The sequence below is a fragment of the Pogoniulus pusillus genome, chromosome 4 (genome assembly GCF_015220805.1).
Source record: "Pogoniulus pusillus isolate bPogPus1 chromosome 4, bPogPus1.pri, whole genome shotgun sequence".
Taxonomy (NCBI): Eukaryota; Metazoa; Chordata; class Aves; order Piciformes; family Lybiidae; genus Pogoniulus; species Pogoniulus pusillus.
Genome location: NC_087267.1, coordinates 21,817,130 through 21,841,931, shown reverse-complemented (window position 1 = coordinate 21,841,931; position 24,802 = coordinate 21,817,130). Strand labels below are relative to the sequence as shown.

Sequence of the window (24,802 nt, the reverse complement as noted above, 5' to 3'; positions counted from 1 at the left end):
GCATTTTTTTTTTTGTTTTAATTCTGTGGCTTTTAATTGAGATAATTACTAGGCATTGATCTGATTAATTAGGCACTTGATCAGACTTCAAACTAGGTACCATCTTTTTATAGACTTTGAAGATGTGTAATGTGTATTTTTCTCTGCATATTAACAGATACCACTGCAATTTCTTTTGATGTTAAAGAAATTGAATATTTATGGAGAAGACCTGCACGTAAGTGTGTAAATTGAGGAAAATTTTATTGGACTTAATACATGCCTTGGGACATTATGAAAGCTGGGAGTTTATGCTCCTCGCTAGCCATTAGCTTTTGCAACAGCACCACTTTGTGGTTGAAGTTCCGAATAGATATTGAAAGGAAGAATGTCTGTAGGGCTACCACAGGGCCACAGGATGTTAGGAGCTGGAAGGAATCTCTGGAGATCTTCCAGTCCAACCTCCTGCCACAGCAAGACCACAGAATCTAGGACAGGTCACACAGGAACACATCCAGACAGGGCTTGAAATTCTCCAGAGAAGACTTCACAACCTCTGTAGGCAGCCACTAGACTTCATGGGTCTAGTGCTCTGTGACTCTGCTAGTTTGGACCTAGCTGGGATCTTTTGGTAGGAAGAATTAGATGATAGGATGCAAAAAAGAAACAATGGTGATGGCTACTGCACTCATAGGCTTGATGTGATGTATAAGAACAAGAATATAGACAGAGATAAGGCAGCTGTCTGCTCTCTGATTTTGGGGCTGCACTTCTCTCTAACTTAACCTGATGTCTGTGTGACTAATCCATCTGCTTCCTAACCTCCTCCAAACTCACCTTAAGTGTAAGGCAAAGACTGGGGTAAGGCAGAGGGGTGGAGAGAAGGTGGAAGGGTGGCTGAGAACCCTTCATGGGGACTCAGGTTTCTGGGAGGGCTGTTGTGTTTCTGTATTACTTTTTAACTTGTGTATTTCTGTATCTATTGTAAATATCTGCTTGTATATTGTGCTAAGCTGTAAACATAGTTTCATTCATTCCATTTCCAGCTCATCTGAGTCCAGTCTGAGTAATTTTCTTAAGTGTGGAGGAGCAGGCAACACCCAAACCATCACAGTGACCCTTAAAGAAGTTCTTCCTCATGTTGAGGTAGAACTTCCTGAGTGTAGTGTCTATCTGCTGTCCCTTGTCCTATCCCAGAGCACAAGTTAGCAGAGGCTGTCCCTGTCCCTTCCTTCCTGACTCTGAGCCTTGGATATCTATAGGCATTTATTAGATCTCCTCTCAGTCTCTTCCTCTCCAAACTAAAAAGCCCCCTAATCAAGTTTGTGTTGTTCCCATCATGATTTTGACCTGTTTTGACAAACACACTTAACCTGTGATAGAAATATGTTCCAGCCATAAGGTCCTCCATTTATAAGGTAGTAGTTTTGAAGTAAAGGCAAAGAAGAAGTGGAAGCAGACGAATAGCTCTGAATGTTTTGTCATATCAAAACCTTCATTATAAGAGGCTTTTTGCCTTTCAAACTTCCAAATCACTGGTTTTTGTTTCCAGAATTCAATAAAGGGTCTGTCATCTCTAGAGAAGACTTATTTTTCCTTGTCATATATTGCAACTACTTTACTAAGGGCAAAAAATTACTCCAGGCATGGTTTTCTTTAATGGTGGACAGAAGAATAGAATCAAAGAATCATAGACTCAAGCAGGTTGGAAGAGACCTCCAAGGCACTCCAACCTAGCACCCAGCCCTATCCTATCAACTAGACCATGGCACTAAGTGCTTCATCCAGGCTTTGCTTGAACACCTTCAGGGACGGTGACTCCACCACTTCCCTGGGCAGCCCATTCCAATGCCATTCACTCTCTCTGCCAACAACTTCCACCTTACATCCAGACTAGACATCCCCTGGCACAACCTGAGAGTCTGTCCCCTTGTTCTGTTGCTGGTTGCCTGGGAGAAGAGACCAACCCCACCTGGCTACAGCCTACCTTCAGGGAGTTGCAGAGAGCAATGAGGTCAGCTCTGAGCCTCCTCTTCTCCAGGCTGCACACCCCCAGCTCCCTCAGCCTCTCCTGACAGGGCTGTGCTCCAGGCCCCTCACCAGCTTCATTGCCCTTCTCTGGTCATGTTCCAGCACCTCAACATCTCTCTTGAATTGAGGAGCCCAGAACTGGACACAGCACTCAAGGTGTGGCCTGACCAGTGTTGAGTACAGGGGCAGAATAACCTCCCTCGTCCTACTGGCCACACTCTCCCTGAGCCAGGCCAGGATGCCATTGGCTCTCCTGGCCACCTGGGCACACTGCTGCCTCCTGTTCAGCTTCTCTCTACCAGCATTCCCAGGTGCCTTTCTGCATGGCTGCTCTACAGCCGCTCTGTCCCCAGTCTGTAGCACTGCCTGGGGTTGTTGTGGCCAAAGTGTAGAATCCTGCACTTGGGGAAATACTACACATGAAATTTCAAACAAGTTTCTTGAAGAAGGCCAAAAGTGGCTCTGAAAGACAGTTATTAGCAAATTGTTTCCTGCATTTTTTTTAATTAAAAAAAAAAAAACACAAAAAAAAAACCCCTCTGATCAATTCTTAAAGCAACTACAATAACTCATAACAATTAATGTGGCTGGTCAAAGATGATCCAGTGAAGAGCATGCAACCAGAGCTGTAGACATGCCAAAGAGGTAGGATGAAAAGGAACACAAAGGAATGGCCATGAACTAGGGTCATACTTTGAAAGGTGTTGTTCTTCAAAGCTCTTCTCAAATCCAATACACTTTACAGAGTCAGCTTCTACACAGTTCACACGGAGATCTGTTTTCTTGACTGAGAATTAGCAAAGTGATATTAAATGAGATTATAAACAGAGTGTTAATAAAAATAAGTAACAGATTATTTTGCACCTGCTAAGTACAACTCCTAGTATTTTCTTCTGTGAAATACTGGGCACGCAACACAGCAGCATTCAGCCAACCTTTGAAGTGTTTCACAATTAATCTTCATGTTAAAATTTCCTTCTTGTTTTTGTTTTTTTAATTAATGAAATGTATGGATCTGTACTGCAGACCAGAAGCTCAACATGAGCCAGCAGTGTGCACTTGCAGCCCAGAGGGACAACCAGAGCCTGGGCTGCATCAGGAGAAGTGTGGCCAGCAGGGCCAGGGAGGTGATTCACTCCCTCCATTCTGCTCAGCTAGACCTCAGCTGGAGTACTGCATCCAGTTCTGGAGCCCCCATTACAAGAAGGATGTGGATGTGCTGGAGCATATCCAGAGAAGGGCCACAAGGATGCTCAGAGGGCTGGAGCAGCTCTGCTGTGAGGACAAACTGAAAGAGTTGGGGCTCTTGAGTCTAGAGAAGGGGATGCTCCTAGGAGACCTTCTTGTGGCCTTCCAGGATCTGAAAGGGGCCTACAAAAAAGCTGAGGAAGGCTCTCAGGAAGTGGCAGGACTAGGGGGAATGGAGCAAAGCTGCAGGTGGGGAGATTCAGAGTGGAGGTGAGGAGGAAGTTGTTGTGCATGAGAGTGGTGAGAGCCTGGCATGGGTTGCCCAGGGAGGTGGTTGAGGCTCCATGCCTGGATTTGTTTAAGACCAGGCTGGCTGAGGCTGTGGGCAGCCTGCTCTAGGGTAGGGTGTCCCTGGGCATGGCAGGGGGCATTGAAACTAGATGATGCTTTTGGTCCCTTCCAACCCTGACTGATTCTATGATTCTATGATTCTATCTAAATAAAGCAACATATTAAGTAATATACAAGAGGGGACTTGCCAATATGTTGCTTTGTTTTGGCAATAGAGGCATGGATCATCACAAGTCTCTCTTCTGTACTGATATGTTGCATCACTTCTCCATTTAGCAGATACTTTGTACTTAGGTAATATTTGCCTTCTTCTGATGCTATCTACTTTTTCCACAGACAGCCTTAATTGCAGAAATGATTAGTAACTGCTATAACACAACCAGGTTAGTGGATGATAGGCATCATTTCAGGAAACAAAAAAACCCACTTCCTTCTGACGTTAGGATTGGTTTTAGTCACTACTCCTTTGTTCTGATTATCCAAAGAGTTGAAGAGAGCTCACAAAGCAATCAGAGATGTCAATGGATGGAAACACAATTGGACAGTATTCATCAATTAATTTAGTTAAGATTCTTCTTTTTGTTCTAAAATTAAGTCTGCTAGAACAGAAAAAGTCTTGATCCAAAGTGCAGCTGAAGAGATGTGATTCAGAGAACAACCTAGTTTTCGAAGTCAGTGGGACTTTTCTCAGCACTAGCTTGTGTGATGGTTAATATTTACATGTTCAGAATCACAGAATTAGCCAGGTTGGAAAAGACCTCTAAAATAATCGAGTCCAGCTCGTCACCTAGCCCTTCTAATTAACTAAACAATGCCATTAAGTGCCTCATCCATCCTCCTTTTACATACCTCTGAGGGTGGTGACTCCAACACCTCTCTGGTAGCCCATTCCAATGCCAATCATTCTTGCTGTGAAGAACTTCCTAACCTCCTGCCTGAACCTGCCCTGGCATAATTTGAGACTATGTTCTCTTTTTCTGTCACTGAGTGCCTGGGAGGAGAGACTAGCCACTGCCTGGCTGTAACCTCCTTTCAGGTAGTCATAGAGAGCAATAATGTCTGCCCTGAGCCTCCTCTTCTCCAGGCTAAACAACCCCAGGTCCCTCAGCTTCTCCTCATAGGGTTTGTGTTCCAGGCCCCTCACCAGCTTCATAGCCCTTCTCTGGACATGTTCCAGAACCTCAACATCTCTCTTGAATTGAGGAGCCCAGAACAATTTTTTTTGTGCACCACTCCAGCAGGCACTACAATACCAGGACGATGTGCAGAGCAGAAAGAGCAAACTTTGAACCCAACTCCCAGCCCCTAAAATCCACTTAATCTCTTGTTGAGGACGCATCAGGTATTAACTTATAAGGACAGATACTGCACAGTTCTGAGCTTATGAGGCACTTCTACTTGAATGCAGACACATTTTGTTCAAACTTTTTTATCCGATGGATGCTGATGCCTGTTTGGCTGAGCTTGTACATTGTAATTCTCTAAAAGCTTAGTGTAAAATCACATCTGCTGGAGGAGGGGCAGGACAACAAACATGGCATGGATCAACTTTCAGGCAGCCTAAAGCTGAAGGTCCTGTTTGAGCTAATGCAGATGTACAGGCAGAATTACACAGAATCACAGAAGGTTAGAGGCTGGAAGGGACATTGAAAGTTCATCCGGTCCCATTCCCCTGCCAGAGCAGGATCACCTATATCAGATCACACAGGAAGACATCCAGGTGGGTCTTGAATACCTCCAGAGAGAGAGATAAACAGGGGATTAAACAATTCTGGATTAAGCTATGCTCTCTGTCAGTCATTGCCTGTCTGTATTGAAAAATATGGTATTTCCCAATCTTATGCTATACACTCAGCTAGATGCTCAACTGCTCTTTTGGGGTCTATAGACAAAACATATAATGCATCTGTACCATTTAATCTCACTGTGATTATCTGTGAGCTACTGCACAGTTAGGAAGTTCCTGGATTGAATGGAAACTGTTTTGGATGACAGTCCCTCCAGCAATTTCCACTCAAGCCTGGTAGCTGGATGTGATGGTTTGGGTGTCACTCGCCCCCCCCCCCCCCCCACACACACTTTAGAAAATCACCCAGAATAGACTTAGCAGCTTTGGAAACTGAATGAAGCTTTATATTTACAGTTTAGCACAATATACAAGCAGATATTTATAGTATATGCAGTTATAGACAGAAATATACAAAGCAAAAGACAATACAGAAACACAACAGCCCTACCAGAAACCTGAGTCCCCAGGAAAGGCTCTCAACCACCCTTCCATCTTCTTCCCACCCCTCTCCCTTACCCTATATCTTGCCTAATGTTTAAGGTAGCTTGGAGGGTCAGCCAGGGGGGTTAGGAAGTAGATGGATTAGTCACACAGACATCAGGTTAGGTTAGAGAGAGAGGTTGAGTCCCAGAGAGACAGAGAGCGACTCTGTTATCTATAGTTATGTTCCTGTTCTTATACATCTCAGCAAGCCTATGAGTGCAGTAGACATCATCATTGTTTCCTTTTCACAGCCTGTTCTAATTCTTCTCACCAAAACCTTCTTGCTATCTTCAAACTAGTACACTGGACTATTCCAGGTCCATCCCTAGCAGACAGTCTGTCCCACTGCCCTTTTGTAGGCAGGTACTTAGTACAGGTTGGGCTGCCTCATATTTGTTAACCTCAGTGCCCAGGAATGCTTTGTTTGGATGAGGCACTTAGTGCCATGTTCTAGTTGATTGGATAGGACTGAGTGATGAGTTGGGCTAGATGATCTTGGAGGCCTCTTCCAACCTGGTTGATTTTAAGATTCTAATATTTATCAGCATTAGAGATAAGCAGTGACTCCAACAGTCTTCCATACACTGCAGAAGCAGTAGGCCACTGTGAATTCCTAAAGGTGCACTAATGGAAGAGTCCCTGCTGAGCAAGTGGGCTTAAGTGGAAACGCTGATGTACAGAGCCTGCTCTCAAGCTGAGACTGGCTCTCTGTGTGGAAAGCAAGCTTGCAAAGGCTGCTTCTAGTACTGCCACAGGTTGCCTCCCAAAACATGTTCTAGGAGGCCTGCAAGGACAGGAGACTGGAAGACTCAAGGATTGTTGAGCTCAGGTAAGTGCATGCTGGTGGTCTGCATTCAAGGATGCCACTACCTATACAGTCAAGACCACTCCTTAGGAGCTTTGTTAACAGGCAGCAGGTTCTTCTTTGCCTGCTCAGAGCCTATTATGATCTGGGTTCAAATAAAGAGAATGTATATATGTATTTTTATTGCCATTTGTCTCTGGTTTTGACCAACTGGACAAAAGTTTTGCTCAGAGCCCATCCTTCCCCACTTCTATTTGGAAGGGAGAAAAAAACAGCCTGTGAGGAATCAAGAGGAACAAGGAAAGAAGCAGAGGCATAGAGATGAGGATTTTATGGCATGCCTTTGCTAGGCTTTTGGAAGGAGAAGAAGGGAAAAAATCAATCCGTGTCTTGGGTTCTAATTCAAATTCCCAGAGACTCCCACAAATTTGATAGATCCAATAACAATTTGTAGAGTGCCCTCCCTTGTTCCCCCTTCTTTCCCAAAGGGAGTGGATTAGATACAGAGGGAAAGAGAGGTAAACACACCTGAATAAATCAATCTCGCTCGATTTGGAAGTTAAAAGGAAGAGTTTAACAATAACTTAGAAAGGTATTGGAGGTAGGGAAGTTTACAAAGGATAGGGAAGAGAAAATAGCAAAATACAAAAGGTATAAATACAACCCGAGTGGTGTGATGGTGGCTTTGTCTGCCTCGTGGCTGCCATGTGGTATGCTGGTATGCAGGCAGAGCTGTGTAGAGGGAGGTGTGTGGCAAGAAAGAGAGCGGAACAGGAAGCCCCCCTCCTTTATAGGACAGGAAGTGGGGGGGGAGTGGGCAAACCATCACCTGGTGGTGTGACCCACCCCTGGGGAGGGGTCAGGACCCCTAGGGGCAGGTTCAGGGTTACTCCCCCTGGAGTGTTAACCCTGTACAATCTGTAAGGAATCAAGAGGAACAAGGAAAGAAGCAAAGGCAGAGATGACGTTTAAATGAACATTTCTTACTAGTCTGAGGATTTTATGGCATGTTATTGCTAGGCTTTTGAAATCATCTCTCATTAGAAGAGATCTCTCATCACCCCTGCCCATGGCAGAGGATTTGGAACTAGGTGATCCTTGTGGTCCTTTCCAACCCTGACTGATTCTGTGAGTCTATGACCATCCAGTCCAACCTCCCTGCCAGAGCAGGATCACCTAGAGTAGGTCACACAAAAAAGCATCCAGGAAGGTTTGGAGTGTCTCCAGAGAAGAAGACTCCACAACCTCTCTGGGCAGACTGTTCCAGGGCTCTGGCACCCTCATAGTGAAAAAGTTTTCCCTTCTGCTCCCATTCCACCTCTTCTGCTCCAGTTTACCCCCATTACCCCTTGTCCTGTCACTGGACATCTCTGAGCCCTGCTCTGTCCTCGTAATATATCATTCCTACTTTGAAGCACAGAAAGCCTGAGACTGTGTGGGAATGATGACTGATTCTATGATTCTAAGAGGAGGGTAAGAAAAAATAGGAAGCTATATAGAAGAAGACAGCATGCTCTCTAGATTGACTAGTACTATTGACAGTTGAGATTGATTGTGCCTCAGACTGTCTGTGTCCAAACTTAATCTCTTTGTTTACAGCTAAATCTTATCTCTGCACTCTAAGGCAGCTCATGCCAAATACTGTCCTGCTACATGATCATGTCAAACTTTTCTTCCTGAATATCATCAATGTTTAACCCATGCCTGTGATTTTATTAAAGGTTCCTTCTCAAACATTTTGCTGTTTGACACGTCTCATTCCAGTTCTGCAGCTGAGCCTTTTCTTTATCAAGCATCATGAGAATTGTAGAATCCACCAGGTTGGAAGAGACCTTCAAGATCATCCAGTCCAACCTAGCACCCAGCCCTATCCAGTCATCTACACCATGGCACTTTGTTGGAACTGGCTGAAAAATAGGGGGCACAAGCCCCTAGAAGCTTGTACAATCAAGCCTTGGATGTGAGGTCTGAGCACTGGAACTGCAGTAAACCACAGTGCTGTGTGTGAAGAAGCTCAGAGGAATTTGTCCTTGAGCCTTCTGATAAGCAGCTTCTGTGGGACTAGTGTGCAGAGTAGGAGGGAAATAGGAGGAAAACGCAAATTCCAATACTTAGGTGCACTAAAAATGCTTTTGCAGTAACTGCAAGTAGGGAGGATTATGCATATTCACATATTTAGATGCGCCAAATGCTAGGGAACAGTACCACATTGCATGCTGCGTGCGCTCACTTTTCTCACCCTAACTGAAAGCATGTGCCTTGTAACTTGAAGCCTGATGCTTTCAATAAAGTGTGGATTGCTTGGATATCTAACTTACATTGAGCCATCTCTAGGAGTAGGTGTTGATCTGTTGGAAGGTAGGAGAGCCCTGCAGAGGGACCTGGACAGGCTGGATGGGTGGGCAGAGGCCAACGGGAAGAGATTTAACAAGGCCAAGTGCAGACTTCTGCACTTTGGCCACAACAACCCCAAGCAGCACTACAGGCTGGCGATAGAGTGGCTGGCGAGCAGCCAAGAGGAAAGGGACCTGGGGGTACTGATAGATAGTAGCTGAAGATGAGCCAGCAATGTGCCCAGGTGGCCAGGAGAGTCAATGGCATCCTGGCCTGGATCAGGAACAGTGTGGCCAGTAGGACAAGGGAGGTTATTCTTACCCTGTACTCAGCACTGGTCAGGTCACACCTTGAGTGCTGTGTTCAGTTCTGGGCTCCTCAATTCAAGAGAGATGTTGAGGTGCTGGAACATGTCCAGAGAAGGGCAATGAAGCTGGTGAGGGGCCTGGAACATAAACCCTATGAGGAGAGGCTGAGGGAGCTGGGGTTGTTTAGCCTGCTGAAGAGGAGGCTCAGGGGTGACCTAATTGCTGTGTACAACTACCTGAAGGGACATTGTAGCCAGGTGGGAGTTAGCCTCTTCTCCCAGGCAACCAGCAACAGAACAAGGGGACACAGTCTCAAGTTGTGCCAGGGCAGGTCCAGGCTGGATGTTAGGAGGAAGTTCTTCACAGAGAGAGAGATTTCCCATTGGAATGGGCTGCCCAGGGAGGTGGTGGAGGCATCATCCCTGGAGGTGTTCAAGAAAAGCCTGGATGAGGCACTTAGTGCCATGGTCTAGTTGACTGGCTGGGGCTGGGGGATAGGTTGGACTGGATGATCTTGGAGGTCTCTTCCAACCTGGTTGATTCTATGATTCTGTCTCCTTGCTTTCCCATTGCCTTCGCGGCACTAAGTGCCTCATCAAGGCTTTTTTTGAACACGTCCAGGGACAGTGACTCCACCTTCTCCCTGGGCAGCCCATTCCAATGCCAATCACTCTCTCTGCCAACAACTGCCTCCTAACATCCAGCCTATACTTTCCTGGCACAACTTGGACCAGAATAACAGCTGAGGTTAATGCCCTGCAAGGAAGGAAAATGAAGAAATCATGTGCTGAGGGGACGACAATAAAGAGTGCTTATTATAGCAGGTTGGGCGCGGTCACAAGATTGTCCAGGACTGGCAAAGTCTAATGAATGAGTCATGCCAGCCTGGTCACACAAGTCACAATAAGAGCATTTATGGGGCTTTGCAACTGGCATATTTATATTGCATGTATATTATCTTCAAAAACATATGCTTGATTTTCATCTTCAGTGTTTTATTCTATGCTTTTTTATCCTTGCTGAGAAGTTCCTGCTGATGGTAATTCCCCAGTGTGGATGGCTTCTCTCAGTAGCCAGTGGTGTTTGTTAAAGGCAGGCTCTGTCCCTGCAGGCTTCATTTTTAACATATAGCATGGCATCATTGTAGTAGTCTTCCAGTATCTGAAGGAAGCCTACAGGAAGGTTGGGGAGGGACTATTGACAAGGTCTTTTAATGACAGGACAAGTAGGAAGGGTGTTAAGCTGGCAGAGGGGAGATTTAAACTAGATGTTAGGAAGAAGTTCTTCACAGTGAGGGTGGTGAAACACTGGCACAGATTGCCCAGGGAGGTTGTGGATGCTCCTTCCTTCGAGGTGTCCAAGGCCAGGTTGGATAAGGCCTTGAGCAATTGTTCTAGTTGAGGCGCTGGAACGTGTCCAGAGAAGGGTGACAAAGCTGGCGAAAGGCCTGGAGCACAGCCCTGTAGGGAGAGGCTGAGGGAGCTGGGGGTGTGCAGCCTGGAGAAGAGGAGGCTGAGGGCTGACCTCATTGCTCTCTACAACTACCTGAAGGGAGGTTGTAGTTTGGGAGTGGAGGGGGCATTGGTCTCTTCTGCCAGGCAACCAGCAACAGAACAAGGGGACACAGTCTCAAGTTGTGCCAGGGGAGGTCTAGGCTGGATGTTAGGAGGAAGTTGTTGTCAGAGAGAGTTATTGGCATTGGAATGGGCTGCCCAGGGAGGTGGTGGAGTCATTGTGCCTGGAGGTGTTTAAGAAAATCCTTGGTGAGGCATTTAGTGTCAAGGTCTAGTTGATGGGACAGAGCTGTGTGCTAGGTTGGACTGGCTGATCTTGGAGATCTCTTCCAACCTGGCTATTCTATGATTCTAGGATCCTATAATAGTGGGAAGTGTCCCTGTCTATGGTGGGGAGTTGGAACTGGATGAGCTTTGATGACCCTTCCTCAAAGGGACCTAAACCATTCTACGATTGTATAATTCTCTGGTGTCCTGTAATGGCTTGAGTTGTGTGTAAGTAATTGCAGTCCAAAGGTGCCAAGGACAGTTTTCAAGACAAAATCTATAATCTAAGTATGCATCTTGCTGTTCCTTTCATTATCATGGCCTTGGAGTTAATAGGATGAACTTCATATCCCAAGAGCAAATAAAACTTTTTTTTTTGCTTAATTCTTCTGAAGTTGTAGTCTACAACTGCCTGAAAGGAGGTTGTGGCCAGGTGGGTGTTGGTCTCTTCTCTCAGACAACCAATGACATATTGAGGGGATACAGCCTCAAGCTGTGCCAGGGCAGGTTTAGGCTGGATGTTGGGAAGAAGTTCATCACAGCAAGAGTGATTGGCATTGAAATGGGCTGCCCAGGGAGGTAGTGGAGTAACCGTCCCTGGAGGTGTTTAAAAGGAGACTGGATGAGGCACTTAGTGCCATGGGTTAGTTAATTAGATAATGTTGAATGATAGGTTGGACTTGATGCTCTCAGAGATCATTTCCAACTTGGTTGATTCTGTGATACTGTGAAATTAGAGGTGATTCTTGCAGCAAGGCACGAGTCAATGTTGCAGTCGAAATGCAGCTGATTTTTGGTTCTTATCAAGTTCAAATGAAGCAAAACTTCAGGAATCCCTGATTTCTTGATGCAAGCATGACTATGCTAGGTTAGGCTTAGAATGTTAAACAAATAACCACATGTTTATATCTGTCCATACCAACCTCTACATCCTCATGGATCAGATCACTTTCTTCATTGTGTCTCAGTAACGACCCTGTACCTTCCCTTAACTTTGTACAGCCTTCTCTCTTCTTCCATGCAAGACTCCTATTCATTGAAATATCTCAGAAAGGGAATGGGTGTTGTGTATCTAGAAACATAACAGAACTGGGTTCTGACTGAACAAGCCAACTGCAGAAAATCCTCCTAAAAATGCCCAGTTGGCTTGGACACATTTCCTAGTAACGCAATGAACTCCTAACTACTACCTTCACACATAGGCTTTCATCCTGTGATGTGATGCCTGCAGCAAGTTGTAATTGTTTCACTGGGAAGGGAAAAAAATGTGCCTTACTCTACACTGAGAGAAAAGCCACATGTCAATTCTGTGGGAGTCCCATCTCAAGTTCTTCAAGGCAATTTCCATGCTTCACCGCGTTTTTCCCACGATAATATTCTGAAACAGCTTAATAAAATGAAGAACATTCAAAACTGCTATGGAATTATCCTTGGGTTACTTGTTAAAAGGGGGCAGACATGTCCCTGCTCACACATAAATGCCTTCTGCTGTTAAAATGCCTCCTACTGTTGCAGAGCTCACTTGGTTAGCAGCTCATCTTTGTATTACAGTGTTACGTGTGGCTGTCTGGGATGCATAGTTTTAGGAGGGGGAGGAGGCAGGAAAAAATCCTGTTCAAAGACTGGAGTCTGCATTTAAGTGTGAATTTATAAAGGAGCTGTGTCACTGCATGCCAGTAGAGAGTTCCTCACTGCCCAGGTGCCTGCTGCGGTCGAACAGTCTGTGTTTCTAGGGTGCCCATGGTTGGAACACTGCCCAGCAGAAAAGGACCTGGGGGTGCAGGTTGGCAGCTGGGTGAACATGAGCGAGCTTTGTGCTCAGGTGGCCAAGAAGGCCAACAGTATCCCAGCCTGGATGAGTGATAGTGTGTCCAGCAGAAGTAAGGAAATGATGCTACACTTGGAGTCCTGCGTTCAGTTTTGGGCTCCTCACAAGAAGAAATGTGTTGAAGTCCTGGAATTTGTTCAATGAAGGGCAGAAAAGATGGTGAAGGGTCTAGAGAACAAGTGCCATGAGGAGTAGCCACAAGAAAAAAGATTGTTTAATCTAGAGGAGACTGAGAGAAGACCTCACGGCTGTTGGAAATGACCTCAGCTTGCACCAGGGCAGGTTTAGACTTGATATTATGGAAAAGGTCTTTACTGAAAGAGTAGTCAGGCATTGGAATAGGCTGTCCAGAGTGGTGGTGAAGTCAACAAAACATGGTGAGATGGCACTTCAGTACTTGGTTTAATGAACAGGGTAGGTCAGCAGTTGACTCAATGACTTTAGAGGTCTTTTGCAAAGGACACAATTCTGTGATTCTATGGTTCTGTGTGCAGGATTGTGTGCATAACACACATTGTGTGACCCTGGCCAAGCACTTAACATGTCATCTATCCTCTCATGAGAGTCATTCTGGCTTCCTGTGTGAAAAAAAAAAAAAAAAAAAAAAAAAAAAAAGAGTGAAGTACAGTGGTATTGTGCAGGAAATGGGAGGCAACCAAATGAATAGAATAGCTAGTTGGAGAAGCAAATAGTAGTGAAACAAAGATAACACTCTATTTGTGCACACTGAGTCTATCAAATCACGTTAACAGGCAGAAGAAGGTGATAAGAGACGGATGTGCTTTTTTAACAGTGGCCTCAGGCATAATCACTTTTGCAACTATTTCATGCTACCACCTAAGCTATGACTGAACAGTCATCCTTTATACTCAAAAATGTAGTTAGAGTCTAGCTCTGTCAAGAAAACATAGTTCTTAACCATTAGTACCAGGTTATTATGAGCAGTTGTTGCTGGTACTGAATGTCACCAAGATCTACAATGAGACCATAGAATCATAGAATCAACCAGGTTGGAAGAGAAGTCCAAGATCATCCAGGCCAACCTAGCACACAGCCCTGTCCAATCAACTAGACCGTGGCACTAAATGTTTCATGCTGTGTTCTCGAACACCTCCAGGGACGATGACTCCACCACCTCCCTGGGCAGCCCATTCCAATGCCAATCACCCTCTCTGACAACAACTTCATCCTAACATCCAGCCTAGACCTCCCTCAGCACAACTTGAGACTGTGTCCCCTTGTTCTGTTGCTGGTTGCCTGGCAGAAGAGACCAACCCCCACCTGGCTACAGTCTCCCTTCAGGTAGTTGTAGACAGCAATGAGGTCACCCCTGAGCCTCCTCTTCTCCGAGCTAACAAACTCCAGCTACTGCTATTAACTTCTACCAAAGCAGAGTTAGGATTTGCTGATTTTATACACCAATTTCCCCTAGCCTTCCTTCCTTGTAAGAGAGCAGAATGGTAATAGCAATTCTCCTCCTGGGCACTCATGTCTAAGACTCCAAGTCACGTCCATGACTTTGTGAACAGATTAAGTACTGGACCCAGCCAGGAAAATATTTAGTGACTACATCACAGCTTCTGAAAATGTGCACAAATGATTTGTCCTTGTTGTTTTGCTGTGAAAAGCCCAAAGCATGTTTATTCCTTTTTACCTCCCCTGTGCCTGTCAATCTCATACACAAGGCAGACAAGAGCAACATTAGCTGTGAGGGGTTAACATAACAAGAGTGGAAAAATACACTTCAGCCCTCAGGGAGGTGGATAAACACTGTGATCTCTTGCTGGGAGGTGCCTGTTCTGCTGAGAAACTGCCCTTGCTTTTCGTCTGGGTTGTTGGAGGACAGGCATGAAGGAAAAAAGGCCTTCTTTCCCACTAGGTATCTTTACAAAAGCCTTCCAGCTTTGTGATTGTCATGCGTGTACTTACCCTTTAACTGCTCTGTGACCAGAAGAGAGGTAAAATGGTCAGATTTTAGGCAGCTCACGAACTCCATCCTCCAAATGTATTGTCAAAGTATTTAAACCCCACCGAGAATTGCTTTACATCCAGTAGAAAATAAAATTAATAAAGCAAGTAAACCAAAGGTAGTTTCTTGCTCATGTTCTATCTCCTCTACTTTACCAGAGTGATATAAAGTGACTGCAGTGTAAATCAGACTCCTGCCTTCACCTGTCTTTTTAGGAAGCAAGTCAGGATTTTCCCTGAACTTTTTGGTTGTTCATTAAACTGAACTTTTTGGTTGCTCTTGAGAGGACTGAGAGGAGATCTGATCAACGTCTATAAATATCTGAGGCGTAGGTGTCAGGTGGATGGGGCTACTCTCTTTTTGGCAATGCACAGTAATAATACAAGGAGCAATGGATGCAAACTTGAATACAGAAGGTTTTACCTCAACATGAGGTGAAACTTCTTCGCAGTGAGAGTGACAAAGCTCTGGAACAGGCTGCCCAAGGGAAGTTTAGAGTCTCCTTTTCTGGAGGCTTTCAAAACCAACCTGGATGTGTTCCTGTTTGGACTACTGTAGGTGATCCTGCTTTTGGCAGGAAGGTTGGACCTGATGATCTCTGGAGGTCCCTTCCAACCTGTAACACTCTGTAATTCTGTGATTCTGTAAAGGGGGTGGAGATGTTGAAGGAGGGAAGAAAGAAACCTCTTTGGGTTACTATTAGTTATGATAAAATATTTGTATGATGGCAGCCCAAAAAGCCAACCATAGCCTGGACTGCATCAAAAGAAGCGTGGCCAGCAGGTCAAGTTGATTGGATAGGGCTGGGTGATAGGTTGGAGGTCTCTTCCAACCTGGTTGATTCCATGATTCTATGAAGGGAGGTGATGTCCATCTTTCACTCTGCTCTTGTGAGACCCCACCGCGAGATCTCTGTCCAGCTCTGGAGTCAAAGAAGAGATGGATCAACGAAGAGAAGGAAACAAGAAGGATGTGAATCTGCTGGAGTGGACCCAGAGGAGAGCCATGAAGATGATCATAGAGCTTAAGCACCTCTTCTATGAGGACAGACTAAGGGAATTGAGTTTGTTCATCATGGAGAAGAGACAGCTCTGGGAAGACCTTATAATGGCCTTCCAATACCTGAAGGGCATCTAGAGGAAAGCTGGGGATGGACTTCTTTGTGCTAGTTTGAAGCTAGCTAGAATGTTTTGTTAAGAAGAATTAGATTATAGGATGTGAAAAGGAAACAATGATGATGTCTACTGCACTCATAGGCTTGCTGAGATTTATAATAACAAGAACATAACTAGAGATAACAGAGTCGCTCTCTGTCTCTCTGGGACTCAACCTCTCTCTCTAACCTAACCTGCTGTCTGTGTGACTAATCCATCTACTTCCTAACCCCCCTGGCTGATCCTCCAAGCTACCTTGAGCTTAAGGAAAAGTCTAGGGTAAGGGAGAGGGGTGGGGAGAAGGTAGAAGGGAGGTTGAGATCCCCTCCTGGGGGGGACTCAGGTTTCTGGGAGGGCTGTTGTGTTTCTGTATTACCTTTTTACCTTGTCTATTTCTGTCTATAACTGTCTATATTTTAAATACCTGCTTGTATATTGTGCTAAGCTGTAAATATAAAGCTTCATTCAATTTTCAGACCCACTGAGTCTAGTTTGGGTGATTTTCCAAAGTGTGTGTTGGAGGGGAGGGAGTAACCCCTAAACCATCACATTCTTATCAGAGCATGTGGCAATAGGACGAGGGGCAACAGTTTTAAACTGGAGCAGGGCATATTTAGATTGGATGTTAGGAAGGGATTTTTGCTGTAAGGATGTTGAGACACTAGACTGGGGTTCTGTGGCTTCTACAACCCCTCTGACAGACACAAAAGCCTGGCAGACACTGGAGAAAAGGTTGAGGCTAAGACCCATTAGCTTGATGCCTTGCGGACATTAATTGATGCCTCTGGCCAGGAAATTCTGACCCTGCTTTTGTGTCATCTGGAGGACTCAGCCCTCCAACTAGTTAGGAACTGGTCACACTGCACCGCTGACAGGACAGAAATAGTAGCCTGCTATGGAGCCATTTAGAGTCTCCACACTGTGGCCTGGCAGCCAAATCCTCTCCCCTTGGACTGGGATGTCATCTAAGGAGCCTTCATTCACTTTTTGTTGGGGGTATCTATTTTGGGTACCCCAAGCAGGAGATTTTCCCTTTCTGAGTGAGTAAATTGCACATTTTTGTTCATCTCTGTCTGGTCAGCTGTTACAGTTTGAGACTAAAATTTTAGATGACAGAACAGTTTTCCAGAGGTTTCGGACCGGTTGAGAGGGATGCACTCCTCAGAGTTCATATTATAATGAAGGTAAGCCTTGTACTCATCACTGGCCACACCTTGAATACTGTGTCTAGTTCTGGGATCCTCAATTCAAGAGAGATGTTGAGATGCTGGAATGTGTCCAGAGAACAGTGATGAAGCTGGGGAGGGGCCTGGAGCACAGCCATGTGAGGAGAGGCTGAGGGAGCTGAGGGTGTGCAGCCTGGAGGAGGCTCAGGGCTGACCGCATTGCTGTCTACATCTGCAGAGAGGTTGTAGCTTGGGGGGGGGTTGGTCTCTTTTGCCAGGCAACCAGCAACAGAACAAGGAGACACAGTCTCAAGTTCTGCCACGGGAGGTCTAGGCTGGATGTTAGGAGGAAGTTGTTGTCAGAGAGTGTGATTGGCATTGGAATGGGCTGCCCAGGGAGATGGTGGAGTCACTGTCCCTGGAGGTGTTCAAGAAAAGCCTGGATGAAGCACTTAGTGCCATGGTCTAGTTGATGGGACAGAGCTGTGTGCTAGGTTGGACTGGCTGATCTTGGAGGTCTCTTCCAACCTGCTTGATTCTATGATTCTATGATTTCAACCTTGATGAGTCTTAAAATCATTTTAACCATTCAGACTGGACACGAGGAGGGAGTTGTGGAGCATGAGAGTGGTGAGAGCCCTGGCATGGCATTCATTGGCCAGGGAGGTGGTTGAGGCCCCATCCCTGGAAGTGCTTAATGCCAGGCTGGATGAGTCTGTGGGCAGCCTTCTCTACCGTATGGTGTCCCTGGGCATGGTGGGGGGATTGGAACTAGATGATCCTTGTGGTCCCTTCCAACCCTGACTGATCCTATGATTCTGATTCTATGATTAACTGCTAAGTATCTGCCATTTATATGAGAAGTTGTGAGGAATGTTTTGTCTGTTTACAAAGTGGTAAAGCAAATGTTAGTGACACCACCTTTATCATATGTTACAGGTCACAGGTTACAACAACTGCATCTCAAATTCATTCATGGTTATAGGTGAGGAAATGCCAGCATTCAGATTTGGAAAGACACAGCTGAATAAGCTGCAGTATGTTCTTCAGTGAGAAAACTAAATTTGGAGCTGAGAGGAGTTGGGCAAAGACATGCAGATGAACAAAGGAAGAAGATATCACCAAGTAGATGATTTCTACTGTCAGTCTCAGGACAATGCCAAAGCTCTGAACATATTCCTATTGGCTTTCCACAGCACCTTGAATTGCACTCAGTAGCAGAGGCAAGTGTAATCTGGATATTGAGTGAATTAAAAAGGAGTAGAATATCCATGCTAGCTGGAAGCTGGCAGGAGTCCTGCTCATTGACTGCTGCCTCCCTTCATCCCTAGCATTCACGAGCACATTTGATTCCAACAGTGTGTTACACTGTTGTTGTTGGCACAAGAGATGGAGCTGAAGCTGGTGAGTGGTTTGTGTAATCCCCACTTCAGCTTTTCAGCCCTGTATCAGTTTCTAATAAACAAACCACAGGCCCAGTCCTCAGTAGAGCTCACTTCATTCAGCTACTGCTCTGGCCGTGTAAAAGTCCTTTGCAGGTGAAAATCCCTAATGAGCCAAATTTAAGCAGTAGGTTGGCGGTAGTGAAAAAGTAGCATGTGTAAAATCACAACCAGACTCTTTAATTCCTTAATTTGAATAAGAGGACTCAGTAGCTTAAGGGATCACATCTCAATGTAGACAAAACAAAAAATACATTAATGGAATGGAACATCTCTGTTATAAGGACAGGCTGAAGGGGCTGAGTGTCCAGCCCTGAGAAGGCTCCAAAGACAACTAATCACAGCCTTCCAGTATCTAAAGTGGCTCCGTTGCTATCAATTGTGATATCCTGTGTTTCTTTTCCAATCCATGATGTTCTGGCAGCAAGACTTGGAACTACTTAATGAAACAGGTATTGCTTGTCTATGTCAGCTGCAAATCCTGATCCTACAACACCCTACATTCAAACAAGAATTCATGACAATGTCATTGCAAAAGCTTAGAATGGTGAGATTGAATCATAGAATTGTTTCTGTTGGTAAAAACTTCTAAGATCATCAAGTCCAATCATCAACCCAGCACCAGCAGTGCATTGTGTTAGATAGTATTGTCCTGCTCTGGCAGGGGTGTTGGACTCAGTGATCTCCTTGGGTCCCTTCCAACCCCTAACATCCTGTGATCCTGTGGCCACCATGCCTGTAAGGAATGGTAAATTGCTGCTTCCTAATTCTCCTTGGGACGTGTTTGTTTTCAGCCCCCTAAGCAAATACAGAAGGAAGGAGATGGAATGAAACACAAACTAAGCTTCACTAAGACAACTAAAGCATTTTCCAGAACCAAGACCTAAAACTTACGTAGGTAGAATAATAGAATCAAGCAGGTTGGAAGAGACCTCCAAGATTATCCAGTTCAACCTGTCATCCAGCTCTGTCCAATCAACCAGACCATGGCACTAAGTGCCTCATCCAGGCTTTTCTTGAACACCTCCAGAGACGGTGACTCCACTACCTCCCTGGGCAGCCCATTCCAATGCCAATCACTCTCTCTGCCAACAACTTCATCCTAATATCCAGCCTAGACCTCCCCTGGCACAACCTGAGACGGTGTCCCCTTGTTCTGTTGCTGGTTGCCTGGCAGAAGAGACCAACTCCCACCGGGCTGCAGCCTCCCTTCAGGAGTTGTAGAGAGCAATGAGGTCAGCCCTGAGCCTCCTCTTCTGCAGGCTGCACACCCCCAGCTCCCTCAGCCTCTCCTCACAGAGCTGTGTTCTAGGCCCCTCACCAGCTTTGTTGTCCTCCTCTGGACATGTTCCAGTATCTCAACATCTCTCTTGAATTGAGGAGGCAATGAAATTCAGTTGCATACACTTTCTCCTATGACTAATTCACTACAGATCTCTGATGAATTTTCATTCTGGACTAAAAATGAGCATGGGCCAGTAGAATTATGCCAGTAATTTTTTCAGCATAGACACCCAACCCTAAGAAAGAAAAAAAAGCCTGTGAAGCCAAGATTAGGAAAAGAGAGGTGATCAGTTCTTCTCCAAACATAAAACACTTGTGGGAGCATGTATGATTGTGACAGACTGAGTTATTCAGATAGTTTATTGATAATGCATCATTCTAGAGTCAATAAAGCACTTTATTAGTGACCATCTTTAAGGCATAAAAAGAATACAATAAAAACAAACACCAGTGAGTCTTGGATAGACTGGAGAGCTGGGCAAAGAGGAACTTAATGAGCTTTAACAAGGATAAGTGCTGGGAAGGAATGATAAATTGCACCAGTGGAGGCTGGGAGGTGATCTGCTGGAGAGCAGCCCTGTGGAGAAGGAGCTGGGAATGCTGATGGGCAGGAAGCTATCCATGGACAGCAATGTGCCTGGTGTCCAAGAAGGCCAATGGGATCCTGTTGCTGTGGACAGAGACATCTTGTCCCAGAAAGTTTTTCTGAAACAAGTTGTGCCCAGACCAAACTTCGACTGCTTTCCATCAAGCAGCTGGTATCATAGCAACGTAGCATCATAGAATCATAGAATGGTTTAGGTTGGAAAGGACCTCAAAGATCATCGAGTTCCAACCCTTCGCCATAGGCAGGGACTCCTCCCACACTAGAACAGGTTGCTCATCCAACACCTCCAGAGAGGGAGTAGCCACAACCTCGCTGGACAACCTGTGCCAGTGTCTCACCACCCTCACTGTAAAAAGCTTCCTCCTAACATCCAGTTTAAATCTCCCCTCTGCCAGTTTGAAACCCTTCCTCCTTGTCCTGTCATTACAAGACTGTCCCGGATGGGGATTAATTAATTTGGGGTGATATAAGTTTTATATAAAAATATGATTTATTAAATTCAATATTCTGAACTCTCACCACCCTCAACCACTGTATATTAATATAAAATGTTCAGTGCACCATTATGAAAATAATTTAAGATAAAATATGTACAAGAAATTTGTTATCTAACTAGCAAACATTCAAACTATAAACAGAGAGAGGAGTTTTCCCTGTGGCTTAATGCCATTTGGGATCTTTATGCTATTTGCCCAGCAGGGTGGGCTGAAACTCTTTCTGCTCTATGGCAGAGGTAACTTATATTACAGAGGTATCAAAGCTTTTACTCACAATTCTTATTAATTATTAATCACCCTCCGGGGCTGTGTCGCAGCCTGTGCCTAGAGTCCAGACTTCAGGGGTCTCTGCCCATGGACTTGGACGCTGGAATCGTCCTGGCTTGAGGGGAGAGGTAAATCTTCCCAATTTCTGGAGAAATAGGTTTTCCTCTAACCTTTTCTCCTGGCGAGGGATGATCTCTGCCTTTGATGCTGCTGTCTTCTTCTGGAAGCTGTGTCCAGGGATATCAGCTTGGCAGGATTTCAGGAGCAGCAGAAGAATATCCATGCTGTCTCTGGCATGGTTCTTCATGGATTCAGGCTGTGTGTGTGCTAGGAGTCTGAGCTCCGTAGGTAAAGCAATGCGGGATCTGGTCCTGGTAGCAATATAGCTTGCAGATATGCACAGCAGGCTTAGGTGGCTATAGACTCCTTCTATATATATGTATTATGTACAGGCTTAAATGCGCTCTGCATCTAAGGTAGGCAGGCAGGTGAGCTGCGAATGAAACAAAGCATGAGGTCTGAGCCTCTGAGCGCTGCAAGTGCAGGTCAGAGCTATGTCTGAGCCGTGCAGGTGAGTCAGAGCAGCAGGGTGCTGCAGTGTGGTCCGAGCTGAGCTGCGGGTAAGGTCAGAGAGCTGTGGGTAGGGCCAGAGCACACTGTTGTTTGCCTGTGCACCCCTATTTATTGACTGTGGGCCAAGATTAATGGCCTCTTAGGCCACCAGAGTGACCAATCAGGTTGGCAGTCAGCCAAACCTTACTATAACAGGCAGAAGCTACTTGCCTGGACTTCCCCAAATATGGGGATCACATGGATTTGCCCCAGGAAGACACGAGCTGGATGTGTGTGGGTTACACAACTTGTTTACAACCAGGGGTCCTCCAGGAAAACATGTCCAGGCATGTAGAGGCATAAACAAGCCTCTTTTCAGGCCTACAGGCCCTCCACGACAAAGACCTTGTCAATAGTCCCTCCCCAGCTTTCCTGTAGGCCACCTAGAGGTACTGGAAGGCTACTACAGGTTCTCCTTGAAGACTTCTCCAGGCTGCAAAGCCCCAACTCTCATAGCCTGTCCTCATATCAGAACTGCTGAAGCCCTTTGAGCATTTTTGTGGCCTCCTCTGGACTCACTCCAACAATTCCATGTCCTTCTTGAGCTGAGGTCTCCAGAGCTGCACACAGTACTCCAGGTGGGGTCTGATGAGAGCAAAGTAAAGGGGACCTTTGCATAGTTGTGAATGCCTCTGAAGGGATGGATCCTTAGATACTTACAAATTAATTTGTAGTTGTAAGTAAAATCTGCGTACATGTAGCAGCATCCAGGTTATTAAAATAAAAGGGAGGAAAAGAAGTGACATAGACTATCCCCATACTGGATGTGACCAGTTCTGGGCTCCTCAGTTCAAGAAGGACCTCAGGCAACTGCTTGGAAAAGTCCAGTGCAGAGCCACAAAATGTTGAAGGGAGTAGAACATCTTTACAAAGACAGGCTGATGGAGCTGGTGCTCTTTAGCTTGGAGCAGAGGAGCCTGAGGGTTGCCCTCCTTCATATTGATAAAGATATGCAGGGCAGTGTCAGGAGGATGAAGCCAGGCTCTGCTCAGGGATGTCCAATGACGTGACAAGGGGCAGTGGGAGCAAGCTGGAGCAGAGGAGGTTCTGTAGGAATATAAAGAGATTTTTTTTTCCCTGTGAATGTGTCAGAACCCCAGAACAGGCTGCTCAGAGAGGTTGTGGAATCTTGTTCTCTATAAACATTCCAAACCCACCTGGATGTGTTCCTGTATGACCTGCCCTAGGTGACCCTGCTCTGCAGGGTCATTGGATTGGATGATCTTTCAAGGTCCCTTCTAGAAGCTAATATTCTGTGATTGCCTTGTTGTTGTTCACCCTCCAGCCATGAGAACTTTTCATTCACATTATTGCGTTAAAGGAGGACAGATGACATTTCCACAGCATTTTTTTGCCGTGAGGCTGAGAAACAGAATACAGGAATGAATGGTTAAAGCTGAGACTCCAGGGCCAGGGGAGGAGTTGAAGTCCAGCCCAGGGATGACATGCTTAATGGGAGACATTCTTCTTGGTGGAAAGACTTTTGCACACATTCCAGAAAGGCTGGAGCTGGCATTGTGACTTGAAGTATCACAGTCCCTTTGTGCTTTGAGAGGCTACTCAAACCAACACTTTGGCTCCCTTCCAGGAATATGAAAGCATATTGGTAGAAAGGCAAAACCTTCCTTTCTAAGAAGTCATGGTGATTTTTGTCATTCAAGATATGGCCAAAAATGGGCACAAAGTTGCGCTGTGCAGCTTTGGTCCTTATGACTCAATTGTTCATGTTAAATCCAAACACTGGGACAGGTTGCTGTCAGAACATGCTGGACTTTATACCCAAGCCTCCATATTTCACTTGTCATAGCATCTTGGACTCAAGGAGATGCTTGCAAGCCACTGCCAGCTGAGCCTTTTGTGCTGCTGGCACATCCTCAATCCTGTTCCCCCTCCAACCAGGAGTCATGGAAAAGCCTGCAAGTATGCATCTTCTGCCACAACATTAACTCCCACCACAGATTCACGTCATCATGTGAGGTGATCTCAGATGACCTAAAAAATCATGCTTTGTTGATTTCCTCTGCTGTATAATTAAGTTTCCATTCATTCACTAAACCAAATACATATGCTGTTCACTGGCTGGGAAGTAGCAAAACAGGTACATGGCTCATCTGGAAAGAAGTGTCTGACAGGAATAGTCTCATTGCCTTACCTTTGACATCACTCATGATACAGCTGTCCAGCATTATTTGCCAAGTGACTTGGAGTTTATTTCCTTTCATCAAATACCATAATTTTCCATATCTCACCAACTTTTTAAGTTAAAAGAGTTAGGGTTTTGATTGTGGTTCACTAAAAATAATATACATGAAAAATGCATATTCCAGGCAATATAAACATCATAGAATCATAGAATCAAACAGGTTGGAAGACACCTCCAAGACCATCCAATCCAACCTAGCACCCAGCCCTATCCAATCAACTAGACCATGTGCCTCATGCAGGCTTTTCTTGAACACCTCCAGGGATGGCAACTCCACCACCTCCCTGGGCAGCCCATTCCAATGCCAAGCACTCTCTTTGCCAACAACTTCCTCCTAACATCCAGACTAGACCTCCCCTGGCACAACCTGAGACTGTGTCCCCTTCTTCTGTTGCTGGTTGCCTGGGAGAAGAGACCAAACCCACCTGGCTACAGCCTTCTTTCAAGTAGTTGTAGACAGCAATGAGGTCACTCCTGTTCCTCCTCTTCTGCAGGCTGCACACCCCCAGCTCCCTCAGCCTCTCCTCACAGGGCTGTGTTCTAGGCCCCTCACCAGCTTTGTTGTCCTTCTCTGGTCATGTTCCAGCATCTCAACATCTCTCTTGAACTGAGGGGCCCAGAACTGGACACAGCACTCAAGCTGTAGCCTGACCAGTGCTGAGTACAGGGGAAGAATAACCTCCCTTATCCTACTGGCTACACTCTCCCTGATCCAGGCCAGGAT

The 24,802-nt window shown here is 45.6% G+C and overlaps 1 pseudogene; it reads right to left on the bottom strand.

The window, feature by feature from the left end:
• Nucleotides 1-4,768: 4,768 nt before the first annotated feature.
• Nucleotides 4,769-4,942, bottom strand: LOC135175171 (U2 spliceosomal RNA; annotated as a pseudogene).
• Between the last annotated feature and the right edge of the window lie 19,860 nt (nucleotides 4,943-24,802).